At 39.3% G+C, this 21,910-nt stretch overlaps 1 protein-coding gene across 15 annotated transcripts in view; it reads right to left on the bottom strand.

The window, feature by feature from the left end:
* SYNE2 (spectrin repeat containing nuclear envelope protein 2) overlaps positions 1-21,692 on the bottom strand; it is a 319,025-nt gene extending 297,333 nt beyond the window's left edge. For 6 of the 15 annotated variants that reach the window (XM_059914374.1, XM_059914378.1, XM_059914384.1 and 3 more), the window contains exon 1: positions 21,556-21,678. The gene's annotated coding sequence lies outside the window, so the exon portion shown is untranslated. Of the gene's footprint in view, positions 1-12,438; positions 12,460-20,872; positions 20,976-21,555 lie in introns of those variants that run through there. The other 9 variants (XM_059914380.1, XM_059914381.1, XM_059914386.1 and 6 more) reach the window with 5 other exon arrangements.
* Between the last annotated feature and the right edge of the window lie 218 nt (positions 21,693-21,910).

Genomic DNA, 21,910 nt, shown 5'->3' with positions numbered 1-21,910 from the left:
TCCTTGTTAGATGAACTTGGGAAGCCCCTTGGTTTCTCCGTGGAGTTACATATTATCACTCTCTCTTTTCTCTCTGCACACAATTAACAGCCTATGTCAAATTGGCTTCTCCACCTTCCCAGCTTCCTTCCTAGGATACACTAACCCCCTGGGGAGCCTTTCTTGGAAGAAATGAAAGCCAACAGACTATTTATGGCAACTGTCAGAATTCAGGGGATGAAGACCCTTTGCGGGCTCTGCCGGCTCTCCCCACAGATTTGTGGCCTGGATCTCTGGGGTCTGCCTCTCTCCTTCCTCTGCCCACAGTCAGCATTCACTGGGACTGACTCCAGCAGGTGGCCTCCCAACTATAGGAGTTCATTTTTAGACATGTTGGGTCTCTTTTCTCTGCCTGGTGGGGAAAACATATTTGCAACAAGAAAACGATTTTAAAATTAACCTTCTGATAAAACTTGCATGAAGGGAGGCTTCTCAGTATCTTTTATTATTGAGACAAATTAACCCTACCTCAGTTTTTCCCATTATCGTCTTCTTAGTTCATGAGGCAACATGACTCGTTAAATTCCTTAGCATCTTTCAGGTACAGAACAGACTTCTCCTATGTACATTCCTTCCCCTGATAGATGGTAAGATCATTCTTTTCCCAATTTTATTATTCCTATATAAGCAAAGACCCAAAGGTTGTCTTGGAAGGCTCTCAAACACTCCAGCCTGAAGTCAGGGACTTCCTTTCTTCCTGGATGTAACAGAATCCTCCATGCCCTGCGACCCTTAGCTATAGAGAAAAGGTACTTTTTTTTACCCCCTTAGGTTTATTATCCCCAAATGCAACGGTTCAGTTACAATCTGCATATTATCATCTTTACATCCGTGAATTCCTTCTGTCCCTAATGTAAAAGAAGAAGATTCCTCAAGGATCTGGGTTCTTTCATATGGTTAAAAGAACCAACAACATGTACTGACAGCATGAAGCAAACAGCATTATTTAATGGATTGGGTCAGATATTTAGGGTTATGCCTAAATTTTGATTGCTGCTTTTAAAAAAAAAAAGCTTCAGCAGCAGAAAATGAAATGCCTGAAATCTAGGAAGAATGGATGTCAGCAAATCATTATCTTGATTCCTGTGTGGCCCCAAATATAAGCTATATATTAACCCACTTGTCTAGACAACCAACCAATCCCTGCAACCTCACCGCCCTCCACCCCAAGGTAAGGGTGTATACTGTCCCCACAGCAGGCCTGTTACTGGGGTTTTAGGCCCAATCCGGTGATGTGGATGCATCAGGCTCAGACCAACGAGATCTAGACATGCCGGCCCCGCAGGGCACAGAGTCACATTCAAGTTCCCACATGTGCCATTTCACGTTCACCCACCCACTCACCACCTATGTGGTGCCAATTCAAATGGTCCAGCCTGTAAAATGCAGAAAGCCACACCCTGAGACAGACAGCCACAAGTGGCATGGTCAAGGAAACACAGGAAAAAAGAGGTAAACTCAGAATAATAAAGCAAACGAATACATACACAGAAAAACATAGACACATTCATTCTGAAATATAACATGTGCCTCTTTGATCCCAAACACCTAGTGGCTTTTAAAAACACCATGATCAGCTAGAAAATCAGAGCCGTGACACTTTACACCAGTGTAGGTCTTCCAAAGCATTCTGCAATTCTATTTCAATCGCAATATTAAAACATGGAGATGGTTCTTCTTTCTATTTCCATGGTTTCCTTAACCTCTATTAAGGCAAAATATGAATGTAGGTAATCAAGTCAACTGCCATGCAGCAGGAAAAATGGAAACTCTCAGAAACCTCCTGTTTGTACAAATCATTCCCCAAAACCTTCCTGCCAAACTTTTGACCTATTGTTTCTAAACTTACCAGTCCTTGGCAATGAGTGGTAATAAACTTAAAAAGTGAAGTTTTGGTCATGAATCATAGTTCCTATTTTGACTAACATTCTAAGTTATATACTTCCCACTTTTTTCTTCAAGTTGCATGGGCCTGCTATTTTTATATATGAAAACAGCCATAATGTGCCTTTTTTCTCTCCCTGAGGGCTTCCCATAATGTATTTATAGGACTGGAAGTTTTCCAAACCCAAACATAATTTACTGTGCCATTTTCAATGACTGACAATTTTGGTTTTGTTTTTCTCTTATCCTAAGGAAGAATCAATTGTCCAACAAACTGATGTATTCTTCATCCTTTTATTCTTAGAGACCAATGATCAAAATTGACTTTGGTCTCAGTTGGTCTATTTCTGGCTCTGAGTGGATGTTAATCCTCAAAAACAGGTTTGTTGGACTAAGTAACAAACTGGGCATCCAAGGGCAGTGGTTCTGACTCCTTCTGTTCTTTCACTTACTCACTGGGAGGCCTTGAACAAGTCGCTGTATTATCTTAGTTTCTCTGAACATAAGATGATTACCAAAGCAGTCAAAAGGAACAACTAGAGATAAGCCCGCAGGCTGCAACAAAAGATCCCAAATGCCGCAACTACGACCCAATGCAGCCATAAATAAATAAAATGTTTTAAAAGGGGGTGGGGGGTGGGCTGCTGGTACCACCCCAGAGATGTGAATGCAGTCAGGCCTTGATCTATTTCAAGTCCTTAGGAGCTCAGGGTCTACCCAAGATGTATCCACACTGGGAGAATTTGGAGGTAAAGGTCCCTATATGTGAATCACCTTATGAAGTCCCACCGGAGAGAAGGAAGAAAGAGTACTCAAAAACTGAGACACTTTAGCTTTCTAAGGTCAATCTATAGCAAATTCCTGTGATCAGCTCAGGAAAAAGGTAGGACCCTCAGGTCCATCACAGTTTAAACCAGAATCACTGGGATGACCCCAGTCCACTGACCTCCCTAGAGCGCAACAAAGTTAGACAGAGGGATCTTCTAAGATACACCCCTTGCAACAGGCACTTTGGCCAGAGATCCTCTTCCATCCTGAGGTTTCTGGCATGGTCTGGGGGCTTCGGGACCCTGGAGAGGGCATCAGCCAGCTCTTCCACCTCAGCAGCCAAGCATCACCATGGTGACACACTGTTAGCCCTAGTCCCTCAAATACACCTGCCTAAAGATTCATGCCAAAAAACAGGGAAAAAAAATGTACTGTAAATATTTACATTTTGAAAGTTTTATTTGTTATTTTTTAAGATGTGAAGTTCAGACATAGAAAACAAACTTATGGTTACCAAAGGGGAAGGGGGGGAGGGATAAATTAGGAGGTTGGGATTAACATATACACACTACTATATATAAAATAGATAACCAACAAGGACTTACTGTATAGCACAGGGAACTATATTCAATATTTTATAATAACCTATAAGGGAAAAGAATATATATCTGAATCACTGTGCTGTACACCTGAAACTAACATGACACTGTAAATCAACTATATTTCAATTTAAAAAAAAAAAAAAAAAAAAAGTGAGGTTTTTTTCCCCTCCACGTTCTGGGCACTATTAATGAGTATTTCTTAACTCACCCAATGCTTTTTTCTATTCTGTTAGTCTAAATCAATCAAAGGACTTTCACTTCACTAGTCCCATTGTGCAACATCCCATCAAGGTCTGTGATTCCAAAAAGCAGGCGACAGCTTGAGTGAACCGGTCCAGTAACACCAGTGCACCTCCTCCACCCCAAGCTCAGCTTCCCTGTAGAAGAAGGAAGTGATAGGGTTGGAAGACAGCCCTAAAATGTTGTCATTGTTATTGTGAACCTTTAAATAGACCTTTGAATCTGTAAAGGATTTGGGGTTCTGCTCACAAAGATCCTGTGGGAAAGTCAGCGCTGCTAGTCCCATCTTCCACTTTTATTTACATCACATGCTACATTATTACTAGAAACTAGGACTCATAAAGTGAAAACTAACCCCCCAAAAATGAAATCAGGATTATTTAAAAATCAAAGACTGAAAGGGTTCTCTTTATTCATGTGATGATGAAGTTAAAATTAATTTGGATGACACCATCTCTGAGAACTCTGCTTGTCTGCTAGTTTTAACTGCATGTCCTCTGCACAACAAAATTTCTTTAAACACTTTTCCCCTTTGACGTTTTTTAATCTTCTACATCATTAAATGAATTTTATATGGCAAAACATGCAAAGAAAAGGAGAATTTCAGAACACCTGTGGTAATATTCATTTCGACTAAAAATACAGAAAGCTAAAATAAAAATGCAGCTTATTTTCAAAATGTTTAATATATTGCTAATTTTTTCAGCAAGATTTTTGTTTTCGCTTCGGGATTACACACTTAAAGTCCATAGTTTTGTCTCTTTATGCCTCTAAAAATAAAAATGTTTCCTTTGAACAACACTCTTAAAGTTCTGGCTGTTCCCAGGACAGAAGAGACTAGTTAATCAGCAATTTTTAAGAGAAGGAAGAGCAGGCAGGTTACAGAAATTCTTCCTGGGAGCCCTTGGCCTATCCTCCATCCACAATATCCAGCAAATTACAGTACTTTGTTAGCTCCCAACAACAAAAGAGACCTACAGAGCCAGGAGGGTGGGAGTGAGGCAGTGGAGAGGGGGAGGGCAGGGGCGGGGTTGCTGGGGGATTGGTGGGGCGGTGGGGGGGGAGGAGGAAGCAATGCTCCAGGAAAAGGCAACCTCCAGTACTAAAAGTATTTTTAAATGTTTTTGTCCTTTTGTACGACAAAAAGAAGGTTAAAAAAATTTAAATGAACAAAACATTGGATGCTCTGAAGGATGGCTATCTAACAAATGCAGTAATTTGTAAGTAGAAAGAAACAAGGAAGAGAGGGAAGGAAGCAAAGAAGCCAGGAAAGCAAAACCAATAGGAAGATTACACTTCAAGCCTGCGGAAGGTTTAACTGTCCTAATCCTGGTGTTTAAGATCCTTGAAAACAATAACCTTCTAGAAAGCAGATACAAGTAGCCAACAAAAGAACAAACAGCCTAACATGTACCTCTGTCAAGTTCCTGCGCACTGGGGGAAAAAAAGGGGAGGGAACCAAAATCATGAACCACCCAGATAGTTCATTTTTTTTAATTTTTATTTTATATTGGAGTTGAGTAACAATGTTGTGTTAGTTTCAGGTGTACAGCAAAGTGATTCAGTTATACATATACACGTATCTATTCTTTTTCAAATTCTTTTCCCATTTAAGTTACTACAGAGTATTAGCAGAGTTCCCTGTGCTATACAGTAGGTCCTTGTTGGTTATCTAACAACCCAGAGAGTTTAAATAGTGAAAGTTCCTGGAAGAACTTCCTGAGCAATGGCCTCAGTCCTTCCATTCACTTTATAGTTTCCTTTATATGCTGTGGCCCATTTGGGGTTCACTAAGGAGGCAAGGGCACCACCCATTTTCCTGCTTTTGATTTAATAAAGAAAAAAAGAACTTTATAATTTCCCATAAAGGCTTTCCTCCCACACTTTAGAGTTACAATGAGGTCAATCCTTTCACCTACAGGACCATGTAAATATAGGGAAATTAAGTCCATCTTCACAATCAAGAATGTTAAGACTATGTCAAACCCATTCTAAATAATGGAACATGTCCACGTCTACAGTCACAGGTGAGGTCACTGGTGTACTTGACATGAACCTGATTCAGGGATACTGAAAGACCCTTTCCAAATGTGAACAGCTATGGAAAGACAAAGCTATGATAGGTTTTATGTGGCTTATATAAGTACAGATGTTAATGAGTATTAAATACTAGTTTCTAAAAAAAACTCAAAAATAATACACTCACAAATCAATAAGGAAAAGACAAACAACCTAACAAGAAAATAAGCAAAACACCTGAACAGGTGAGAGGGCATTAAAAAAAAAAAAAACCCTAATTACCCAAAAATAAGTGAATAGATAAATAAGCTGTGACATATTCATACATTAGAATATTAAACACTGAAAATGAATAATGAGAGTTATACATGTCAGTATGAATGCATCTCACAAATATAAAGCTGAAGGAAAAAAGCAATTTGTAGAAGAATGCATACAGGATGGTACTAACTATGTACACTCTTAAAAATATTGCTGAGGGGGGGTCCACGATGGGTCTGATATTCGGCCAATATACCTTGGCATGGCTGGATCTGTTGCCAGCATCCATTATGAGTGGCAGTGCCCACACACTACCAGGTTGCTAAATACTTTGAAAATCACCATTAACATTCATATGCAACAAAACTGTAAAGAAATGCATGAGAATGATAAACACCAAATTCAGGACAGCTGCTACCTCTGTGGAAGAAGGGGTCACGACCATGTTAGGAACAATTTGTTTCTTAAGTATCATGCCAAAGCATGTAAGGACTTAAGGGCATGCTGATTTATGCCTTTTCATAGGTTTTAAATAATGCGTAATACTTTACACACACACACACACACACACACACACGCACACACACACACACACACACATCTATGACAGCAGGAGCTGTGAGCCAGGAATCTGGAGGTAGCATTTTTACTCCTTGTTCTGCCAATTACCAACTGTACCTTGCCATCCCTGAATCTTGGTTTGTCATCTGTGAAATATGAGGATTCAGGTATCATTCAGCTCTAAAATTCTGAATTAAATTCAACATGATGGGTGTTGAACTCTCTGGACTCTAATAACGACCCATCACTTCTCTCACTGTACAAGTGTACAAATCATACATGAGACAAGACTTACTGACTCACTATGGATAGCACACGCACATTTTAAAGTCATCCCAGGAATGGCCTTTAATCCCACCACACTCTCTCCTTTGTCATCCTTTGTGATGATGGCAGACCTTTGAGAGCTGGCTGGCTGTGTTTAGGAGAGCAGACCAAAGGATATCGGTAAAGGGGCGGGGACAGTTTAAATGACCCAAGACAAAACATACTTTGTATTTAGTTGTGCTTATAGGTTGTTTTATATAATCATGATACTCCTGAGGTGGGGAAACTGAGATCGTTAACATTAGTGTTATTCAAGGACATAAAACTGCCTGGGACAAACCCAGGATTTGAATTCATCTTTGGTATCTTAGATAAGTTGAGTAAGATACTGCTCTTACTCAACTTATGATTTCTCCATTATTTCTCTCACACCCTCCGGACTCGTTTTAGAGAAGAGTTCCCCTCTATTCCCTACAATCCAACTTTGACTAGTTCACCAAGATTTGTACGGCACACAAAGCAAATAAACTAGCAAATCCTTGGATCACTCAGTAAATCACTGTAGATTTTAACATGTAGCTCACAGATTGTGGTACAGAGAAGTTGGTTTAGAAAGTGCTATGACATTTCTTCTAATTACTTTAGATTAGGGTTTTCATACCATAATTTTAAGGAAACTGTTCTAGGGAAATTTTTTGTAATTCAAATCTTCCCCAAATTAGAGCTCCTTTCAGTCCTTTTTGAGTTTCTGTTTCTCTTTAACTCTTTACTTCCAAGGAACCATCCATTACTGCATTGGTAAGTGGGGAGTTCTAACTAAATACTAGACACCCAGTCTTACCTCACCTTGAAATCTTAGCATTCTGACTGGTTAATGGGAAAGTAGATGAGAAAAAAACAGCTGAAAAATTAACTGTTGTGTGGTTTGGAAGCTGTTTTCTCTAGGGTGCCAGCCAGCAGTGCCACTCTTCAACAGGTATTCATTTGTTTTAAAGATGTTGAATCAAGCAACTATGGAAATACAGGGTGTCTGAAAAAGGGATTTGAGCTCTGAAGTAGTAGAACCTCAAACTGTGAAATCATCCCTTCTCCCAGGCTTCCCTTGTGACTTGCTACCGAGTTTGCAAGCTAGTTTCCATCTCATTTCTAAACATGGCAGAAGTTTCTCACCTGAAGAGAAACAACCAGAATTATTTGTTTCTTAGTTTATCCTAAAGATACAGTTCCCAGTTCTGTGGGCACAATTTACAACCTGATAAGAGGTCACATCATCTCAGGGAAAAAACAGAATGTACTTCTGTGTATACAAAATTATCTTTGTTGTTACTTGTAACATGCACAGAGACTCCATTAGAAACTTGTCTGGCTTAAAAAAAAAAATCCTGTATCTGCCCACTTCTAAGGTTACTTTTTCTTCAGTATATCTTCTAGGTCATTAAAATATTTAGAAGTTATATACCTCCCTGTGAAGAAAAACTTCCTAAAACATAAATAATCCTTCTGACCCCTTAACTCCAGTAACTCAGATTACAAAACTCAAGTTTTCTTTCCACGGAATTTCAGATTACAGTTTTGAGATTTCTAAGAAATATTTTTTCCTTCTCTCAAAGCCTTCCCCATGAAAAGATCTCTGACCCATCCCCAGCCCCCAAAACTCATATAATATAAAACATCCTCAAAAAGGAATATACCTAAGTAGTTCTCTCCCCATTGGTGAAAAATTTGAACACTCTCGAGAAAATGTCTTATGCATTTTATAATATTTTCCTGAGTAGAACCAAAACTGGAACCCATGAAGAATCTTGAGAAGTAGGACCACAAAGACAAAAGAAAATCTCTGTGTGGTCCTTTGGTTGAAGCTCCTCCAACTTATTTAGTTAAGAAGCTGACTAAGCGGGGCACTGAGATCTGTATCTGCTTAAAAAGCATACCTCAATATTTGCACATTCCTTCTGACATCTACAGTGCAATAAAAGTGAAATATAGTGATGTCTCCTTTGTTATAGCTTGAGAGTAAGAAGCAGGTAAATTCTGCTTACATGGATGAACAAAGTTGTAGGTCCTCTATTTGATAATAATTATAAAACAGTAATAAGTATAGTTAATATTTATTTAGTTCGTAATTTGTGCCGAATATTTTACATGCACCATCCCTTTAATCTTCACAAGACAGACACTATTCACCCCATTTAGGGAAACAGGGAAGTTGAGTAACTTCCCTGAGATCACACAGCAAGTTACTGGCAACTCCTGCTTGAACACAGTGTGCAGGCTCTGAACTCCATGTCCTTAAAGTTCCTAACAGGCAAGATATATTGAATTGACTAACTTATTCCACGATTCTATAGAGAAATTTACCAGAACACATATTGTCTGAACACTTCAACATATGAAGTAATTAACAGATTAATATAGTTACTAAAATGGGCCTATGTTAGTTTAAACTCACATTCTGTCCTTTCTTCTCTTTAAAATAAATAAATAATAAGATGAAACCTGTTTTTTGTCCACTGTTGCAGTTAACTGGCAAGCTTGTGTAATAAATTAACTAACAGAACTGGTTTAGCAACAAATGAGAAGCTCAAGGTCTCTAAATCCTAATCCTAGGTATGTCACTGATTTGAAAGGTGAGCCAACAGCATTTAACATAAGTTACATTTGATGTTTATAGGGCTCTCAGAACACAGTCTAAAAGAAGAACCTGTATTTATGAAACTTCAATAATAAACCCTAAAACCAAGTATCTGTTTGAAAAGGAAAAAGCTTAAAAACTAGCTATTTTGCCCAATTACTGCCAAGGTTCCAAATGTTCGTAAACATTCAAATGGGATAAACATAGAATTGTCCACAGTGATTATCTCTAGGGACAGAGACAGAAATGGAAAGTGGAAATAATATGAGGACAGGCTTTTGCTTTTTAATATCTGTGTGTTGTAATGTGTGTAGTTGGATTTTTGTAATTAAAAAAAAAAAGTTTTTAAGACATGCTCAAAGTCTTCCCAGACTTAATTTTCATCTGCATTCATGAGCTTGACCTCAGGATTACACATTTCGAAGGGGATAACATTAAGGAAAAGAGCATCATTCTCTCTGCCCTGCTCGTCCTCTCCAATCCAACTAAAACAAGGCTCATTTTATAAAGTTAAAACCCACTCGTAGCCAAACTTTTCCATTTCATCAGAAGCAAGAGAAAAAAAAAATCTTGGAGTACTTCAACCTTCAAGTAGTTCTAAAAGGAAAGGAATATCAGAACTTGAGAAATAAGGTTCATTATGAAACTCCCTCAACATTCTTCAGGTAACAAATACTAACCACCCAATTAGAAGGCGATTCTCTCCTTGTGGTAAAGAATATGTAATGAGAGCCTGAATGAAGAAATGATGAAAAGTGCCACAGAGGGCAGCCCACTGCCTTCAGTACCCACTCACTCATTCTTCCTAGCCCCAGCTCTCCTCTTGCTCCCAAGAGCTTGAAGAGAACAGTAAAAGTGAGAAATGCTTTGAAATTAGGGTAGATATTTAAATAATATCAGGCCTCTTCTCAGCTTCTATTTCTTCATCAATAAAAATACTATTTGTTTCCAATAATGATTTGTGAAGATGCTTAGCATAAAACCTGAGACATAGTAGGTGCATAATAAATGTTAGCTTCCTTCTTTCAGAACTAAATTTCCAACTACCAGCTAGATGTCCACTAATCTTTGAGCTCAAAAGACCCATTAGCAGACTTTAAAACAAAGACTGTTACAAGAGACAAATAAGGACAGAATGGATAAAGAAGATGCGGTGTATATACATATAATATATAATATATATATTATATATAATGGAATATTACTCATAAAAAGAATGAAATAATGCCATTTGCAGCAACATGGATGGACCTAGAGATTATCATACTAAGTGAAGTAAGCCAGACAGAGAAAGACAAATATCGTATGATATCACTTATATGCAGAATCTAAAAAATAAATAAATAAATACAAATGAACTTATTTATAAAACAGAAAGAGACTCACAGACATAGAAAACAAACTTACGGTTACCAAAGGGGAAGGGGGGACGGATATACTAGAATGTTGGGATTAACATATACACACTACTATATATAAAATAGATAACCAACAAGGACCTACTGTATAGCACAGGAAACTATACTCAATATTTTGTAATAGCCTATAAGGGAAAAGAATCTGGAAAGGAATATATACGTGTGTGTGTGTGTGTGTGTGTGTGTGTGTATATTTAAAAAACTGAATCACTGTGCTGTACCCCTGAAACTAAGATGACACTGTAAATCAACTATAGTTCGATTAAAAAAAAAGACCCATTAGCCCACCCCATCACCAGACCATCAGTTTTCTCCCACACTTTCTCCCTGTGGTATCTCTCTCGCAAGTAATGGCAAGTAATGGCACCAATATTCTTTTCAGCACCTAATTTAGAATTCTGTCCCTTCCATCTCATTTTAATCCCCTCTGACTCTGTTCTCTGAATTTCTTCATCACTTACCTGGATTTCTGAAAACATCCTTGTAATTGGACTCCCTGCCTCTCCACTACATCTTTCAGAATGTTATTATGAAATAGAGCTCACACGAAGCACACGCTGCGTGTTCCCACTGAGAAGAAGAATATGGTCCAAACACTTCCATGAAAAAAAGTCCCAAGATCTAACCACAAAGCATCTATCCAGACCCCTCCCACTACAACCTGCCATGAGCCCTGTGCTTCAGTGTTATTCTTCAGCCCTCAATCTACTCTCCTCCATTCTCCACCCGTGAAAGTCCTATTCTACACTCTAGACCCAGCTATACGCCCAGCTCAAATGTCAAATGTTCTCTACAAAACTAGCCCTAACTTCCCCAAAGGTGGCATTAATTACCACAGCACTTTGCTAGCACCTCAGGTGGCACTTCTTTCATTCTGGATCATATTAGAGTGATTTGTTTACAAGGTTACCTGCCCCCAGTTCCTGCAGAAGGGGAGCCATGTCTGATTCATTGCTGATTGCCCTCTAACACCTGTCACTTAGCCCCTTGTTCACTGCACCCTTGAATTGAATGTAATAACTAGCACTTATTACTATGTGTTCTACAATGTTCGATTACAGGTACTGTACTATCCGTTACATGTATTGTCTCAGTAATATTCATAACACTCCTATAAGTCATATTTTGGCTTATGTTTTACAGTTGAGGAAGCTCTACTCAGAGAGGTTTGTAATTTGCCCAAAGTGACACAGCTAGTATATGGCAAAGCCAGGATTTGAACCAGGGTCCATCTGACTTCAGAAGTTACAATCCTAACCATTACACTATACCACAGACATTTCTAAAATCCACTTGTCCTTTAGTACTTATGCACCTGAGAGTATAACTCAAGATCAAGACCCCAGTAAATTATATTTTATCCTATTAGCACATGGAGGCCATTTTTGGTTCTGCTCTGGTCCAGAGTCATAAATGAGCATGTCCACAGTCTTCCAGGTTCCTTTATTTTTCTCTTTTATTACACCCACCCTCAACCCCCTTAAAAAGAAAACAAAACAAAACAAAACAAAAAACAGAAGAAAAATGATTAGGAAGGCAGGGACAGGAAGAGAATGAAATCATTCCTTCATGGTGGAACATACAACATTAACAGTAAGCCTGTAAGGTTTAACAGGCATATATAACCTGAAAGAATATGCTGGATCATTTCAAAACATACTTTCCTAGCTCAAACCTGAAATCAGCAGCTGTTGCTAAGAAAACACATGCGAGACAACATGATGATTGATGAAAGAAGCAAGCTTACCTTCCGAGTCTCAGAAACCATCACCAACAGAGTCTTGGAACCAAATCATCAACCTGTGATTATAAACATTTGGGAGTTTCTTTTCATCTGGCTCAAAAGGAAATATAATCAGTTCTGGACTAAACACTGTTTATAAAATTAATTATTACACAACTGAGTTGGAGTTTCCTAAAATGAAAAAAGTGCCGAGACTACAAACGTAACATACTTTCTTTTAAACAAAGTCCCATTAACAGAGGAAAAATTTTTACTCAGTGTCATCAAATGAGTAACTACAAAAGATAGTCAAACAAGAGACTGCTAGTCACCTATTTTCTTTGTAAACATACTAGCATGAAAAATAAGACACACCTTTAACTGCTTTATAAACAGAATTTATAGTTAATTCTTTATTTTTTTCTTTCTGAATCACTAGCTCAAAATTTTGAACTAAAAGCTCTAGCATGCATTATTCTATCAAACAATCCCATCAAACGTTGACTATAACCTACCTTAGTACTAATAGCTCAGGTGCATTTGAGTTGTAGGGTTTTAAAAAATTTATTTGGGGGGCATGGGGAACAATCTTGAACAGCTTTATTTATTTTGTTGCAACTTACACTTCAGATAAAAATTACTTCTGAGTAATTAGCATTTTTTAAATGAAAATTAGCTAACTCCTACGGTACGACCCATTAATTAATGTATCATTCAAAAGCAGCCAAACACGAAGAGCTCAGTCGTATTACTATCAGCTTTTCCTCAGGATATCACAACTTGTACTCCAAAGCCACAGTGGGAGAAAACAGGTAGTTTTCTACGTGTTTGTGAAAAGTCTGTGAAAGTTAATTCTGTCCCCTTTCTCCGAACATGAACTGTCTTATAGCCTGAGCTCTAACCTTGATAAGACTGTGTGTAGCACATAGATTAAGGTAAGTGGATTTATTGTTTAAGATGTATTGTTCATCCCTAAATGTTGACTACCTTTATCTTTCCAAATGAAGCAACATAACTGCCGAAATGAGTAATGAGAAATTTTAATTTAAATATATTAAAAATTTGCCTAGAAATCTGTAAAACCTTTTTATAATACCATCCTTCCTAAAAATTTGCCTTTCAAATTAAAGTTTCCCCTTCAAGCACAGTATTTCAATTTTGGCAGCATATGGATATATTTTTCTTACTATCCTGGAATACTATTTATAAATATAATGTATATATTGCTATAATGATGATGAGGGTACATAAAATATTTGCACTGTTGTAACCAGTATATTTATTTTTAATGGATTTTATACTAATAGGAATATATATACACCTGCCCACACAACTGTTTTGTTTTACTCATCTTTTGTGTAAATGAACTCCAGACAAACTTTATCTATAATTTAACATGGAAACGTGAAATGGCTATATGTGATTCGGTTTCAAATTCATCTCTAGCAACTTAATAGCTCAAATAATTTAAAATCTAATTATTTATTGATGAAATGATATGTGGAATTTACTTCAAAATAACCCAGCACAGGGGGGATAGGTGAGGGTATAGGTAAAACCAAATTGGCAGGACTTGATAGCTATTGATACTGGGTAATGTTTACATAGGAGTTCATTTCACTATTATCTCTGCTTTTGAATATGTACTTAAAATTTTTCATAATAAAGTTTTTTTAAATCTAATTTACTTTTGTCCCAGTGTCAGGCATATCTTTACCATTTTGAATTCCTGTTTTACCCGCATAGCATTAACGTTTTACATACCAATTCATTCATGCTAAAACAGTTCTTAAAGTACAATACAATGGGGTAAATATCACATTTCTAAACCATATTTGTAGAAATTAGGACCTGGGGGAAAAAAATCTCAGAGATTATCTAATCCTCTATGCCACTGGTTCACAATCTTGAGCGTGCATCAGAATCACTTGGAAGACTTGGTAAACACAGATTGCTGGGCCCCACCCTGTAGGTTTCTGAACGAGTAGGTTTGATGCTACTGGTTCCTGGACCACACTTTGAGAACCACTGCTCGAGGCTTACTCCCACTGCCCAGTTCATATATCCATTCCACCAATTACCACATTGGAACGCATGCTTCTCTACTTGTGGGCCTTTCTCTTATGAGACAGTTAGCTTTTGAAGGGCAAGGGACATAAATTTTCATCAATGTGCCAGAGCCCAGATTGAATAAATATTTACAAAGTAAATTAATTTGTTGGATGAGTTAAGTTTTCTCACTCATTTATAGCTGAGTGTTTGTCAACGTATTAACATTCAGAATAGGAGCACATTTACATACCCAGATGGAAAGGAGCTACTCACTGATAAAGGAAAACTAAAAGTCAGCTGGAACCAAAGCAACAAGTAGATAGCAAATTTTGACGAGTTCTAGAACTGCATCTCAGATTGGAGTTTTCAGTCAAACATGGACACTGACAAGCAGAAGCTTGAGGCTCACTTTGTCAAATGTGTTACTCTGACCTGAGGAGCTATAACCAAGTGCTCTTCATCTCATACACCACTGAAAGAAAGAAGTGCTTTCAAACTCATCTATCAAAGTTTCTCAGGGTCTGGAAAATGTCAGCATGGGAGGACAGACTCTTTCTGCCTAGCCATTTCCCTTTTCCTAATGCTGCCCAAAGGAAAGAAAAGAAGTACAGCACACTCATCAGTGCCTGTCTGGAGAGTTCTCCAAGTCCAGGTGTTCTGAATCTTGTAATACACCACAGTATCCTGAAGTATCCTTCTATTACAGCAATGATCAGCTCAATGACAATTCAGTGGATTTAGTTTAAGAAAATGAACTATGCTCTGATTTCCAAATTTCACTACCTCTTTAATGTTTATTCTAAAATTACAAGTTAGAATATACTCATAAATATGAATCCAGTAACCTCAATATGTATGATTTCTTTATTTTCATTTAATAATAGTAAAGCAAAGAATATAACCTGTATAACCATGGGTCAATATATGATTTTTTTCTTGTTATTTAGATCCCTGAAAAAAATAATTGACTGCTCAAACAAAAAATAATAATGTAGTGTAGGGTCTATAACAGACAAAAAGTAAAATGTATGACGATAGCACAAAGCAGAGAGACATGGGAAATATACTATTACAAGGCTTTCATTGAAGTGGTATAATATAACACTTGAAGTTAAACTGTGATAAGTTAAAGATGTATACTATAAACCCTAAAGCAAACACTAAAATAACAAAATAAAGAATGGCAGGTAGGGAATTCCCTGGCAGTCCAGTGGTTTCACTGCCCAGGGCATGGATTCAAACCCTGGTCAGGGAACTAAGATCCCAGAAGCCACGGGGTGCAGCCAAATTAAAAAAAAAAAAAAAAAAAAGAGAGAGAGTGGCATGGACTTATATATACTACCAAATGTAAAATAGATAGCTAGTGGGAAGCAGCTGCATAGCACAGGGAGATCACCTCGGTGCTTTGTGACCACCTAGAGGAGTGGGATAGGGAGGGTGGGAGGGAGACGCAAGAGGGAGGAGATATGGGGATATATGTATACATATAGCTGATTCACTTTGTTATACAGCAGAAACTAACACACCATTGTTAAGCAATTATACTCCAATAAAGATGTTAAAAACATAAAAATTTAAAAATTTAAAAAAGAATGAGTTCTAATAAGCAAAAAAAAAGGATATAAACTATAATGACCAAAATTCAATTAATCCAATCAAAGACAGAAAAAGAGAAAAAAGGAAACAAAGAACAGATGAGAAAAACAGAAAACAAATAGCAAGATTATACATTTAAAGTGAACCATAATCAATAATCATTTTAAATATAAATGGCCTAAATACCAGAATTAAAAGTCAGAGATTGTCACGTGGGGTAAAAAAAGCAATACCTTTCAAGGAGAAGAAGGATAACTCTCTACTCCTTAAATGTGGGCTACACATAGTGACTTCCATCTAAAAAAGCAAAGGACAGAACAGGGAGAAAAGAGTAACTTTATAGGAGGGAAACCTGACAAACACTACCTCAGCCAGGTAATCAAGGTTAACATGAACAGTGATATCATGCTGATGGTATGTTCCCTTGACATTGTATAATTAGAATACACAGTCTTTTCAAGCACACACAAAACATTTACCAAAATTAATGATATTCTGGGCTTTAAAATAACTCTCAGTAAATATAAAAGAATTTGAGCCATATAAGTTATGCTCTTAGACAATAAGAAAACTAAATTTAGAAATAACAGAAAGATGCCTGGAAAATCCACAAATGTCTGGAAACTAAGTAATAAACTCCTAAGTAACTCAAGGTCAAACAATAAATCCAAAGAAAAATTTTTAAGCATTTTGAACTGAATAAAAATGAAATCACACCCTATTGAAATTTGTGAGAATTCCCTAAAGCAGTACTGTACTGAGGAAATTTAAAGAACTAAACACCTATATCAGAAAAGGAAAAAGGTCGCAGTGACTTGAATAAGAAGAGTAAAATTAAACTCAAAGTAAGTAGAAGAAAGGAAATAATAATAAGGATCAGAGTAAAAATCAATTAAACAGAAGACAGAAAATATAAATGAAACCAAGAGCTGATTCATCGAGGTCAATAAAATTGATAAACCTCTAGCCTAGGGTTTCTCAACCTTGACACTACTGACATTTCGGCTGAATGATTCTTTGTTGAGAGGATCTCTCCTGTTCATTGCAGCATCTTTAGCAGCATCCCTGGCCTTGACCCACTAGATGCCAATAGCAAATACCCACCCACCCCACCCCACCACATTGTCTCCAGACATTATCTCATCTCCAAAACATGTTAAGTGTTCCTGGTGGCAGTAGGGTAAACTTCAACCCATACTCCAGCTCCATAAACAAAAATTAACTCAAAGTAGATGGACCTAAACGTACAACGAAAGACTTCATGGTTTTACATTCTTTTATAGAGTTTTCCTATGAGTTTTATAACTCTAAGGAAAAAAATCTTTGTGACCTTGAGTTAGGCAAAGATTTATTAGGTATAACACCAAAAGTATAATCCATAAAAGAATAAATTGATATATTGGACTTTAGTAAAATTTAAAACTTCTTCAACGATCTGTTAAGAGAATGTAAGACGAGCAATAGACTGAAAGTAAATATTTGCAAATCATGTATCTGATAAAGGACTTGTATCCAGAATATATAAAAAAAAACTCTCAAAACTCAATAAGGAAGTGACTAACCCAATTAAAAATGAGCAAAAAATGCAAAGAGAAACTTCAACAACAAAAAAAGATATTATATGGATGGTAAATAAGCACATCATTGGTCATCAGGGAAATGCAAATTAAAACCACAATGAGATACTACTACACATCTAACAGAATGGCTATGAAAGTTTAACCATACCAAGTGTTCACAAGGATGCAGAGCAACTGGAACCCTCACGCACTAATCTGGGAATGTAAAATGATATAACCACTTTGGGAAAGTATGGGAGCTTCTTTAGAAGTTAAACATACACCTACCATATGATCTAGCCATTCTGCTCCTAGAAAGTAGGTGTCCATACAAAGACTGAACATAATGTTCACAGCAGCTTTATTTTTAACAGCCAAAAACTGGAAAAAACCAAACGTCTATCAATAGGTGAATGGATAAATGAACTTGGGTATACCCATACAATAGAACACCACTCAGCAATAAAAAGGAATCAACTGCTGGTACACACAACAACATAGATGAATCTCAAAATAATTATGTTGAGTGAAAGAAACCAGACAAAAAAAGAGAACAGACTATGTGATACCAGTCATATAAAATTCTGAAAATACGAAATAATCCATAGGGTCAGAGCTACCACTGGTTACTTGGGAAAGAAGGATGCAGGGTGTAGGGAGGGACCAGAGGGAAAGATGGATTCACAGATCTATACATAAGTCAAAAACTCATCAAATTTAACACTCTAAAATATGCGGCTTACTGTATGTCAATTACATTCAATTAAGCTGTTTATAAAATTATCACACAAAATGAGAAAGGCTAGACAGCTTAAGATAAAAACAATCAAAAAAGAACTTAACCTGCAATTTCACAAAGAATTACAGGCTTTAAATACAAGTGATTTTACAGTATTCCAGACACAATCTTTTATTTTGTAAAAGTAGGAAAGGGGACACATGACTCAGGTAATTGGTAAGTATGAAAGTAAGAAAAAAAAAAAAGAGAGAACACACAGTGAAGCCCTGAAGAATGGGCTATTGCATTTAACATTAAGATTATTTCTGAATTATAGCTAAGCTGAAACATTTCATAATTCTGAAAAAAAGGAAAAATATTTTCATTTTTCCCAATTTGGCCTGCCCCATTCCTAGGCAGAATTAGGTGCTTTCCTCCTCCCACAGCCCCTAGAACACATCTTTTCTAGCACCACCATGTGTGTATTGCAATGGCTTGTCTTCACTAGACAAACAGGTCCATCAGGATACGGACTATGTCTTTTGATGCTGGCATAGTGGCTAAATATAAGTGGAGACTGAGAGCCTGGCTTCCTATCCTAGGCTGTGCCATTCACCTACTGTGCAGACTCAGAAAGTTACTTCAGTTTTATAAACTATAAAATAGGGCCAAAAGGGTATATATGAGGATTCAATGTGAATGTATCCAAACTTTGGCCTAAGAGGCCCTGCATGATCTGTCACCTGATTACCACTCTCTCATCATTTAGTTCTCTCCCTGCAGCTGACAGAGCTCAGCAACAAGACCTACTCTCAGGTCCAATCAATCCACACGCTATCAAGCTCTTTCCTGACTCAATGCTATCTCCTCTGCTGATCTTCCACGCCTCTCTCCTCTCCTCACCTCCTACCCTACAACACACTGCATTGCAGGACGAGTGGTGTGATCTGATTTACATTTTAAAACTATGATTAGTTTAGTAATGTCTTTTATGTTCTGCCTATCTTCCCGACTTGCTAAGATAAAGGCGGGAACCACAGCTGTCCTATGCATTATTATAACTCCAGCACCTAGCACAATACATTGTAAGCATTCAATAAATTTTTATTAGATGAATGAGGTAACCTATGTGAAACATTTACTGGTACAAAATAAGTATTCCATAAATAGTTATTATTATTATTTGGAACTCCAGAGTCCAGCACAGTGGCTGGCATATGTTAAGAGCTCATCTGAGTAAATGAAAAAATAATTTTGTGAAATTATTGAAAATCTATATTTAAAACATACGGGTAATCACAAATGAATCAATTGCTTTCCACACTTTCCCTTACTTATCAAGACGTGACTGATTCCAGTTTTGAGCTTTACATTAAACTCTCAGTTATGCTGTTGAGGGCACAACCTAGAAAAATCCCATTGTGACTCAGTTCTCTAAACATACTGCAATATCCTGCAAACACAATTAGCACTAATGCACTGAAATGCTTGTAAATTTCTAACTGGGTAAACTTATAAGATTTTTTTTAAAAACAATCTTAATGTACAAGGTTGAGCTGACCAAACTGATTTGATTTTGACTTTTGTTGGCTTCAAATAAAGCTCATTAACTCAAACATATGGACAAAGAACTAAGAATTTTCACTTTTTACTTACTTAGACATCTCCAGAGTTTTCACCACGAAAAAACTTAATGAGGATTGCACCTGTTCTCTGCTCCCTCGGGTGCTTGCGGGGGTGGGGGGCGTGATGGCGCAGCTAAGGCCACTCAGTAATTATCTCAGGAAGAGCCCGGGGGAGTCTCAAGAGAGTTTTCCAGAAAGGGAAGGTAACTAAAGAAGGAGTGGTGCATTAAAATATAAAAACACACCAAATATTCCATCTCATAAAAGGTGAACACTCAACCCGATGATGTTTACAATGGCTCAAGGGCGGGCACCCGAGTGGTGAGCGGGCCAGGTATGGTTCCGGGGCTTAACTGTAACCCCAACCCTAAAAGTGGTCGGACTTATCCTCGCACAACCACGTAATATCTGCAAGGAGTTCTTCGGAGCTCTGGAAACTTTTAGGAAAGCAGATGAAAGTTGTTTGAAATCAAACAAACTTAAAAAAAAAAAAAAAAAAGCGATGCAAAAGTGTTGAGCGGCTAGAAAAAACCTCCTGGGTTTGACTCTGACTTGCTGGTGCATGTACACCATCGTGCCTGCTAGCATCTGGCTCAGACGCTCCCTTTCACTAGGGGAGGAGAAAATAATAACTTTCGGAAATAACAGGCGTCCACAAAGGCAAAGGTTACACAGGACTGCTCAACCTCCATCAAATAAGGTGGCTAATGTTGTTTGGAGCAGCAGATTCCACATAAGTCTCCCCTCGCTCTTTTTTAACAGAAGAAAAACAACCCAAAAAGGAGAAGGTGCTACCGTCAGACCCTCAATTTCAGACAACAAAGACCCCAAGCAATCGAAATGGAATTATAATCCTAGCCGTCCAAGCGGCCCCCGCCGAGGAGGCGCTCGGCCGCTGCGGTTCCTACCGTGCCGGGGCCCCCAGGGCCCCGCGCGCTCTCCAGCCCGGTGAGCCCCGCCCGCAGGTCCTCGGAGACCCGGGGCTAGCCTCGCGCCGCCCACGGTCTGGCAATCTCCGCGCCGCGGCTCTCCGCGTTCTAGCTCACGCGGCGTTCAAAATCTTTCCCGCCCAGGCGTGACGCGAGGAACGAAAACAATCAGCGGACCGCCAGCGCCCGGGCCTGGGCCCGAGGCGGGCGACGGGTGGATGGGGGCCGCGCCCCCGGCGCAGCCCCTTTCCCAGGCGGGCGGACCGGCGGGCTAGGGACCGGAGGTGACACAAAGAAGCCGGAGAGACAAACGCCACTCGCTGGCGCTCGCTCCAATCCCCGAAGCGCCCCGCCCGCTGACAAGTTTGCGGCGCCTTCCACGCACCCCGCTCTTCCCACCCGGGCAAAGTTTCCCGTGGCCGGGCTCGGACCCCCGCAGTGGGCCGGGTCCCGTCTCCCGCCGCCCTCTCCCCCGGCTCGGGGACCTTGCCCTCCTTCGCCCCCGCCCCTTCCCCTCCCTCCCGTTCTCCTTCCCTTGCCACAGACCGCTCTCTCCGGGGCGCACCGGGGTGCAGGGGCCCTGCCGCCGCGCTCCCCTGCTGCCGGCCCGGCAAGGGGCGAGGGCGCGGGCTGGAGCCAGCCCGGGTCGGCGCCCCACTCGCCTTGCTCCTTCGATCGCGCCTTTTGCTCGGTCTCCCACTCGCCTTTTTGGTCCAGCGGAAGGCTCGGGGCGCAGCAGAGCGCGCTCCGCTCCTCGGCGCTCGGAAAGCTGCAAACCACGCCCCGCGCCTTCCCCGCCCGCCGCCAGCCGCCGAGTCCCGCGCTCGCCGCTCGGCGGCCTGTGTCGAGCCCGCCCGCGAGTGCTGGAGGCGGAGCAGCCGCCTCCCCCCGCAGGCCCTGCCGCAGCCCAGGGCTGGCAACTTTCTTTCCTGTTCTGGAACATCAGAGATGGTCTGAGGGAGATGCTAACTCAGAATGCAGGTTAACCACCGGGGGTGGGGGGGCATGTCACAAACT

This window comes from Balaenoptera ricei, chromosome 2 (assembly GCF_028023285.1).
Source record: "Balaenoptera ricei isolate mBalRic1 chromosome 2, mBalRic1.hap2, whole genome shotgun sequence".
In the NCBI taxonomy this organism is placed as follows: Eukaryota; Metazoa; Chordata; class Mammalia; order Artiodactyla; family Balaenopteridae; genus Balaenoptera; species Balaenoptera ricei.
The sequence above is the reverse complement of the archived record's forward strand: the minus strand, read 5'-3'. Positions and strand labels throughout refer to the sequence as shown.